Source organism: Panthera onca, chromosome D4 (assembly GCF_046562875.1).
Source record: "Panthera onca isolate mPanOnc1 chromosome D4, mPanOnc1 haplotype 2, whole genome shotgun sequence".
Classification (NCBI taxonomy): domain Eukaryota; kingdom Metazoa; phylum Chordata; class Mammalia; order Carnivora; family Felidae; genus Panthera; species Panthera onca.
The window spans coordinates 8,749,239-8,757,233 of record NC_138351.1 but is presented as its reverse complement, the minus strand read 5'-3'; positions in this window follow the sequence as shown (position 1 = coordinate 8,757,233).

Here is a 7,995-nt window from a genome sequence, read left to right as displayed (position 1 = left end):
TCTTTTAGGTTATTTCCTCCTATTGGTATCTGCTGCATATTGAAAAACTAAGAAATAAACATAAATGCTTATAAAAGGAAAAGCTGAATGTGGAAAGATAAAATACTGATACGGGATAGGTTTACTTCTGAAAAATTGTATGTATGAGAGTGTTGAAAATTAACATATTGGTCTGTGACAGCTTACCCCTGAATTTGTGGTGAATCTTTGTGTGAAGCAGAAACCACTCCTGTTTTAAACTTTCACTTGATTATAATATCTAATTTTCTTCAATTAAGAGATGCCTAGAGTCTTAATTCTCATATGTGAAATGAATAGTTTCATCTCAACCTGTATTTATTGAGTACTGATGATATGCAGACCACTGGGGAATTAGACTACTAGATTACTAATTGCCTTTACAAGTTCTAAAATTCTGAGTATATAGGACTTATCAGTACTAACAGAGAATGGTAAAGGGCAAGGTAATTCAAAACTGTAAATAATTTGCCGCTGTTCTCTGGAGAACTCCCAAATCTACCCATCCCCACCCAAAATATATTTTGGTTTTAAAAACATTGCGGGGTGCCTGGGTGGCTCAGTCGGTTAAGTATCTGGCTCTTGATTTCGGCCCAGGGCATGATGTCACCGTTTGTGAGATCAAGCCCCACGTCAGGGTCTGCATTGACACATAGAGCCTGCTTGGGATTCTCTCTCCCTCTAGGTCCCTCCCAGGCTGATGCTAATGCTCTCTCTCTCTCTCTCTCTCTCTCTCTCTCTAAAAATAAGTAAACATTAAAAAAAAAAAAACGTTGCAGTATTTTCTCTTCTGGTAGATTGGCCTTTCTAATGGTGTTTTCAGTAATACAAGCCAGGTGTTTACTCAGCAGTTTTGAGGTATGTCCATCCTTATATATAACCAGGAATGAAATTTTTACCCCAGCACGGAAAGATGGTAATAGAATCCTAAGTTGACTAACTTTTCTCGAGACCAAAATACACACATGCAGCTCTTTGCTTCAATTAATGCAGAATGTCAAATATAGTAATTGCAACATTAAAAACAAATACCTGGAAACAGCCCAAATGTCTGTCAGTAAGAGGATGGAAAACAAATTGTGATACATTCACACAATGGAATACTATTGAGCAGTTCAAAGGAACTGACTCGTGAGACATAAAACAACATGGATGAATCTCAAAAACAACGTTCAGCAAAAGAAGTCAGGCACTAAGAGGACATACCACATGAATCCACTTGTGAAAAGTCCAACAACAGAGAAAACTAACCTGTATTTAGTGTTTCTCGGTGATGGCAGGGGTGATGAGATGGGATTTACCAGGAGAGCACGTAAGACAACTATCTAAAGTGATGGAAATTTTCTGCGCTGTCCAACTTGGTAACCACAAGCCTCGTACGGCAATTAAAATCTCATTGTAGATCAATTAAAAATTTAAATTCAGTTCTGCAGTCACACTGGCAACATTTTAGGTACTCGGTAGCCGCAGATGGCTAGCGGCCACCAAATTGGCTCACACAATCACAGACCATTTCTGTTGCAGGACTTCTACTGGAGAGTGCCGTTCCAGATTTTGTTTTAGGTGCTATTTATATGTGTGGTTGCCATTGTCAAAATTGTATACAGTAACACTGTGTATGCATTATATGTTGGTAATAGCTGCCCCCAAGCCCCAGACATCACCATTAGACCTATTTATTACCGTATCACCTACCCATTTGAACCCACCTTTGACATTTCACTCAACACGGCAGAGAAAACGAGAAGTAACAGTAAAATTATCCTTGGCAAATTTTCAAAAATGTGTTCAATGTGACCCTACGGTAGACAATGTTGATTTGCCGCTCGAAGAAATGAGTTCTGCCACATTGCAATCCTGAAAGCATCTAGAAGCCAAAGGAATTGCTTTTGAGGGCGTAAGTGAATGAATGCTAGATGAATAAAGAGATTTTTTTTTTTCCTATTTCCCTACTGGAATGGAAATGTCCTAAACATGTTGAATGTCATATAATCTTATTCTGAGGTAACGTTAGGAGTATTTGAGAGATATGCTGATTCTATGACCAGATTGAGGAAGCCATGTAAACTCTTTAACTAACAGTTAAGACTCAATGCTTTTAGAGGTGGAAGAAAAGGTTCATAAATCAAGGACTGAATGATCCCAATTCTAAGATTCTATTTTTTGTGCATTTTCATGACACACTAGGTGAATCAGTTTAAAATACTAAAAATATACGATCTTGTAATACTTTGTGAATTTAGGAAAAATTTTGATGGAGTAAATACTTAACTATAAATAAAGTTAATAGGTATTTCCACCAGCATTTCTTAACTTTATGAACCGCTGGCATATTTTTTACAAGATAATGAACGTGAACTGTATTGGAGATTATTCTTGTAACCTAATGAGCAACTAATGTCAATAATGCATGCTGGAAAGTATTCTATTTTTACTCAATTATTACCAAAAGTTCTTTATAAAGAATGTGATTTGATTTAATCCAGTCTTTAGCTGGGAAAGAAATGCTTTTTAAGTTGGTTCTGTTTCTCCCTTTATTTTTTCCCCCCTTTAATGTACTGTACAGTCTGGAAAAAAACATCTCCCAAGTTCCTGTAGGGCCATTATTCCTATTTTAAGTATACTAAAAGTATCTTCCCACTGGAACACGTCAAATATCTCACCTTCCCCCAACCGACATCACAATACATTATAAAGCCTACATTTAAATAGTTTTTTAAATACTTATGTCAACAGTTAAAGCATATGACTGAATTTTTTTCACCCTTTTAAATATTTTTTTACCAACTTAACTCAGCCACTACTAAAGAAAAAATAAATCACAGATTCAAATTACATGAATTTGTCTCTCAGTGATGTTATGTTTTGAAAAAAGAGAATTTATGTGCATGGAATGTTTTTTCCAAAAAAAAAAATTTTTTTTGCTCATAAACATTTTTTTAAGTTTATGTATTTATTTTAAGAGAGAGAGCATGAACAGGGGAGGGGCAGACAGAGAGAGATAGAGAGAATCCAAGCAGGCTCCACACCATCAGCACAGAGCCCAATACAGGACTCAAAATCACAAACCGTGAGATCATGACCTGAGCTGAAATCAAGGGTCTGGACTCAACCAACTGAGCCAGCCAGGTGCCCCTGCTAACAAACATTTTTATTTTGAGGGACAGGGAACACAAAAATATACATCGTACAGTGGAATGTTTAAAACACTTCTCTCCAAGCACTATTTGAAACGTCATCTAGAATTTTCTTCCATGAAAGAGATCAAAGGTGGGGCACCTGGGTGGCTCAGTGGGTTGGGCATTGGACTTTGGCTCAGGTCATGATCTCACAGTTCATGCGTTCAAGCCCCTCATCGGGCTCTGTGCTGACAGCTCAGAGCCTGGAGCCCACTTTGGATTCTGTGTCTCCCTCTCTCTCTCTGCCTCTCCCCAGCTTGCTCTCTGTCCCTCAAAAATAAATAAACGTTTAAAAAAATGTTTTTTAAGAGATTAAAGTCATTTTTAAGATTCATAGATCTGGCTTAATGTGTGAAAGTACTTATTAGAATGTGGGTTTGCAGACCTCCAGTCACATCATATCAAACATATTAAAATGCACTCATATCACATAAAGTATAGATAACTACGAATTGGGTTATAAATGACACATGGTAAGTTTGTAGACATCTAATTATTTGTTTATCCTGATTTGCAGCTTTCTTTTCATATTTCGAAGTCAACTTTTTTTGGGGGATCACCAACATTTTCAGAGAAGCTTGAAAAATGTGCAAGTCCTGAACATAGTGCTTGATGAATAAAATGTCCCTGAAATATATAGCAGGAAAACTAAATTTAAAACAATTTGCCTCTTAATTTGTTTTTTGTTCTTCCTATGGGGGGGGGGGGGCGGTGGAGGGAGTGTTAATTAACCAAAAAATATGGAAATCCAATGAGATAACAAAATGTCAGTGAACTTTGAATACTAGTTTCATAAAGGTGAGAAAAAACTAATATACTCAAGAAATAGATTATTTGTTTTCTAAGATGACTTAAGTGCATTTGAACTCAGTACCCTAATTTGACACAACAATCTTTACTTCATTATCAAATTACACAACTGGATTTACATTACCAGGATACCCTATTTGTAGCTTCTAATGTGTGACACCATAATTACAGACTTCTTGTTAAATGTGATATCATGCTTCACCTAGAAGAAGTAACCCTTAAAGAACACTAATTTGGTCGAAGATTGATGAAAGAGAAGAAACATGAATGTGAATAATTTAAAGTGATATATAAAAAGTCTGACAAGGGGTTTTTCATAGGATTACATATGCCTATTTTTGAAAGGGAATAATTTTTTTTAAGATTAAATTCTTCCTGAAATCAAATCAAAAAGATAAAAAAGTAAAATTGCATAAAATAACCATGTCATTTTCTTTCAAGTCAGTGCTGATTCAGTGACCCAACAATGTAACACAAAGCACTGTGTTTCTGGAAGCCAGAAAATACATCGGCTTCTAAGGAACCAGCTACAGAGATCGGAGAACTGAATGACACATAAATAAGAAGGTCTAAAATGGAGTTTTATCTGAGTGGGCATTCTTACTTCCTTGGCAAACTAGGGAAGTGTCCAATATAAATAAGAGTGATTCTTAGAAGAATGTTTTTAAGTTAACTTTGTTGTATAATCATAACATTACAACTTGTTAGCACTTCTTGGAAAGAAAGAAAGGAAAGAAAGAAAAAGAAAGAAAGAGAAAGAAAGAAAGAAAAAAAGAAAGAAAGGAAAGAACGAAAAAGTGCTACATTTGGCAATCATCTTTGAGGAAGAAATATCCTAAAAGTTTATCATAGACTTCAAAAGATACAATGCCTACCTGTCAGAAACAGGTAAGGCAGTCTGGGGGTTATAACATGTTTGGAAAAGAAGTTGACACAAACTTAAATATCTGCAAACATCCTTAATCTGATGCCAACAATAATGAAGCAATACAAAGGTAAGAGAAGGAAAAAAATGTAACCAGAAAATATCGTCACCTGAGATGGTTAGTATGGTCTTTTTTTTTTTTTTTTCAAGTATTGTGGCTTGTGGGTTGATTTGCTCTGCTTTTTTGTTTTTTTGTTTGTTGTTGTTTTTTTCATTTGTGGAGAATGAACCAACAAGAAACTATGAACCAACAAGAAACTTAACTACAGTTAAGACCTGGATTAGCACTCTAGCACGAGTGAGAGACACATTCTGAAAACCAGTAGGAAGGAAATACTGACAATATGTGAAAGTTACTGAGCATGAAAAACACTCAGTTCCCAGATATTTATTGAGGACATCCTACATAGGCTATAGGAGTTATTGAGGGGAGGGGAAAGAGAGCAGGTAGGGAGCAAGAAGAAAGTAAGATACAAAAGAACTTAAAGGTGGAAGTTCCTCCCTGTACCAGCTATCTTTTATTCCTCCAGATTCACTATTCTCCACCTTCCTTTCTAGAAGGCTGACCGTCATGGGCCACCCTGTTGGAGTCCCATGCTTTCTGGTTTCCATCAGTGGGTAACACTGGCGGATTGCAGTTAGGGAGGAGAGTGAGATCTGGGTTTCCTCCCTACCACGTTGACTCAAAATAGCTGTATCCCTTGACTAAAGATTCTGATAAAGCCTCCTTCCCCATGTGCCTTTGGGTTTAGGGGCGGTTACAGTAACAGCCCCACTGCTCCCTAGGTCGATGCCCCATCCTGTCTGGCTCCCTTACACCCACCAGCTCCTCTGTCCTTTAAGTCTCCTCAAATTGTCCTCTTTCTCATGTGTGCTCTCTTTCTCTCTCTCTTTTTACGACTATTTATTTATTTAGAGAGGACAGAGAGAGCATGCCCAAGTGGGAAAGAAGGAGAGACAGAATCCCAAGCAGGCCCTGCACTGTCAGTCCAGAGCCCAACGTGGGGCTCGAACTCACGAACCATGAGATCATGATCTGGGCCAAAGTCGGACACCTAACCGACTGAGCCATCCAGGCGCCCCTGTCTAATCCTGTCTTTATAAGGACACCAGTCATACTAGATCAGGGCTCACCCTAATCAACTCATTTTCACTACAGAGCCTATCCCCAGATACAGTTGCATTCTGAGGTAGTGGGAGTCGGGGCTTCAATATATGAATTGTGGGGTGGGGGTAGACAATTCAGCACATAAAAGACTAGTTGAAAGAGAAAGGCATGGAATAAATTAGAAAATAATCTGAAGGTTAGGAGGACAATATAAATATAAGACAAGGGTAGTATTACACTTTGAGCAGAACATTAGAAAGGGGAAAAGAGGAGGGGGACGAGCACAGTTTTATGAATAAATGCTAATTTCGGTGGCACGGTAGAGTGAAGACACCCCTACAGAAACCAGAGGAGCTACAAAGAACCGTCCCTCTGGAGACTGAGCTGGGAGCCGTCTAGGTACCAAAGTGACAACAATAGCTAACATCTGTGAAGCACTCTGACGGATTGCTAGTCATTTTTCCCCCTCCTCTATCATCACAGAATTACCCCCTGGGTTTCCTGGAACTTTTCCACAAAGCAACATTTCAGACTTGCTTTTCCGGTCGCCCCTAACACTAGACGATCGGAACGTAGTTACGTTGTATTCAGTAGGATGTATTCAGAAACATTGATGGGGCCCCTTCTAAGAAATCTCCACTTTGCTTGCTTTGCCCTTTTCTCCTTGATCCCCTTCTCCATCCTGCTGCTTAGAACAAGGATACCACAAACTTGGACCAAGCCGAGCACGTGGGGCAACAGAATAGAAGACTAAGTCCCTACAGATTGTGAGACCACTATACTGCCCTGTAGTATCTGTGTTTACTGGAGAAAAAACACTGACAGGCATCTTGTCACCTAGCTGAAATGAATCCTCATTAACACAAGCATTTTCTACGTGCTAGATACTGTTCTCCGTTGTTTACACGTATTATTTCGATTAATCCGGTTAACAATTCTTTCCGTAGGTGCTATTAAGATCCTCCATAAGGAAACGGAGATTAAACTTCCCGAAACAACACGTCTGTGGAGTTTAGGATTTAAACCAGACTAAGAATCAGGTCACTATGTTGAGCCGCCTTCCCCTAGACTGATCTTACACCCAACAGTCCCCCTTATGGGGAATACGGTTACTTTTGAAAGTTACAGCCGAAAGAAGAGATTCGTAGTTGATTTTGCAACAGCGCTGCACCGTCTACCCAAGGAGGGAAAGCAAAGGAAATGAAAAACTTCGGCGAAGCCTTCTGCACACCCATCGTCTCATTCTGCTGCTTCTTTTAGCCTCAAATGGGCACAGTTTTGTTTACCCACAGTGTGTCTCTTTCTAAACTTAATTTCTGAGACCTTGACTTTGGAGCCCCTTGTGAAGCTCTAAAAAATGTCAGATGCATCTTCTTTGTACTTATCCGCCTCTGATCAGCCCCAGAGGGCAAGAAGGTGTTTTAGATCTGAGCCACAAAGGAGCTTCCCTTGGCCATATTCTGCCAGAACCCTTCTCAGAAACCCAGCTGGGATAATCTTTGGTGCGATCCAGGGGCAACTTCTGCACTTACTTGTCAGATTTCTCTTGAGAAAGACTCAGCTCTCAGTCAGGAGTCCATCCTTATGGTGACAGTCCCTGTTGTACTCTGTTTAGCAGCAGGACACCCTTTAAGAGTGTTCCTGGGCTTTGTTAACCCCTCTCTTAGAGAAACTGGAGAAAAAAGGATTTTAAGGGCATCTTGAATTTTTTTTTTTTTTTTTTAATGTTTGGAAAAAGGGAAAAAACTGGACCAGTGGAGATTGTTCCAGTCCCTTCCCATCTGGCCACATAAAAGGCTTCAGAAAGGCCACTGCATCTACTACGAGGATATTAAGTCGCTATAATTCCATAAAGAAATAATGCAATAAATAAGGGACCCATTTACCCACTTGCAGTAAGAAGTTCTGAAGGCAGAACACAGAAGGCAAAGGACGTGTGATGTCTCTCACACAAT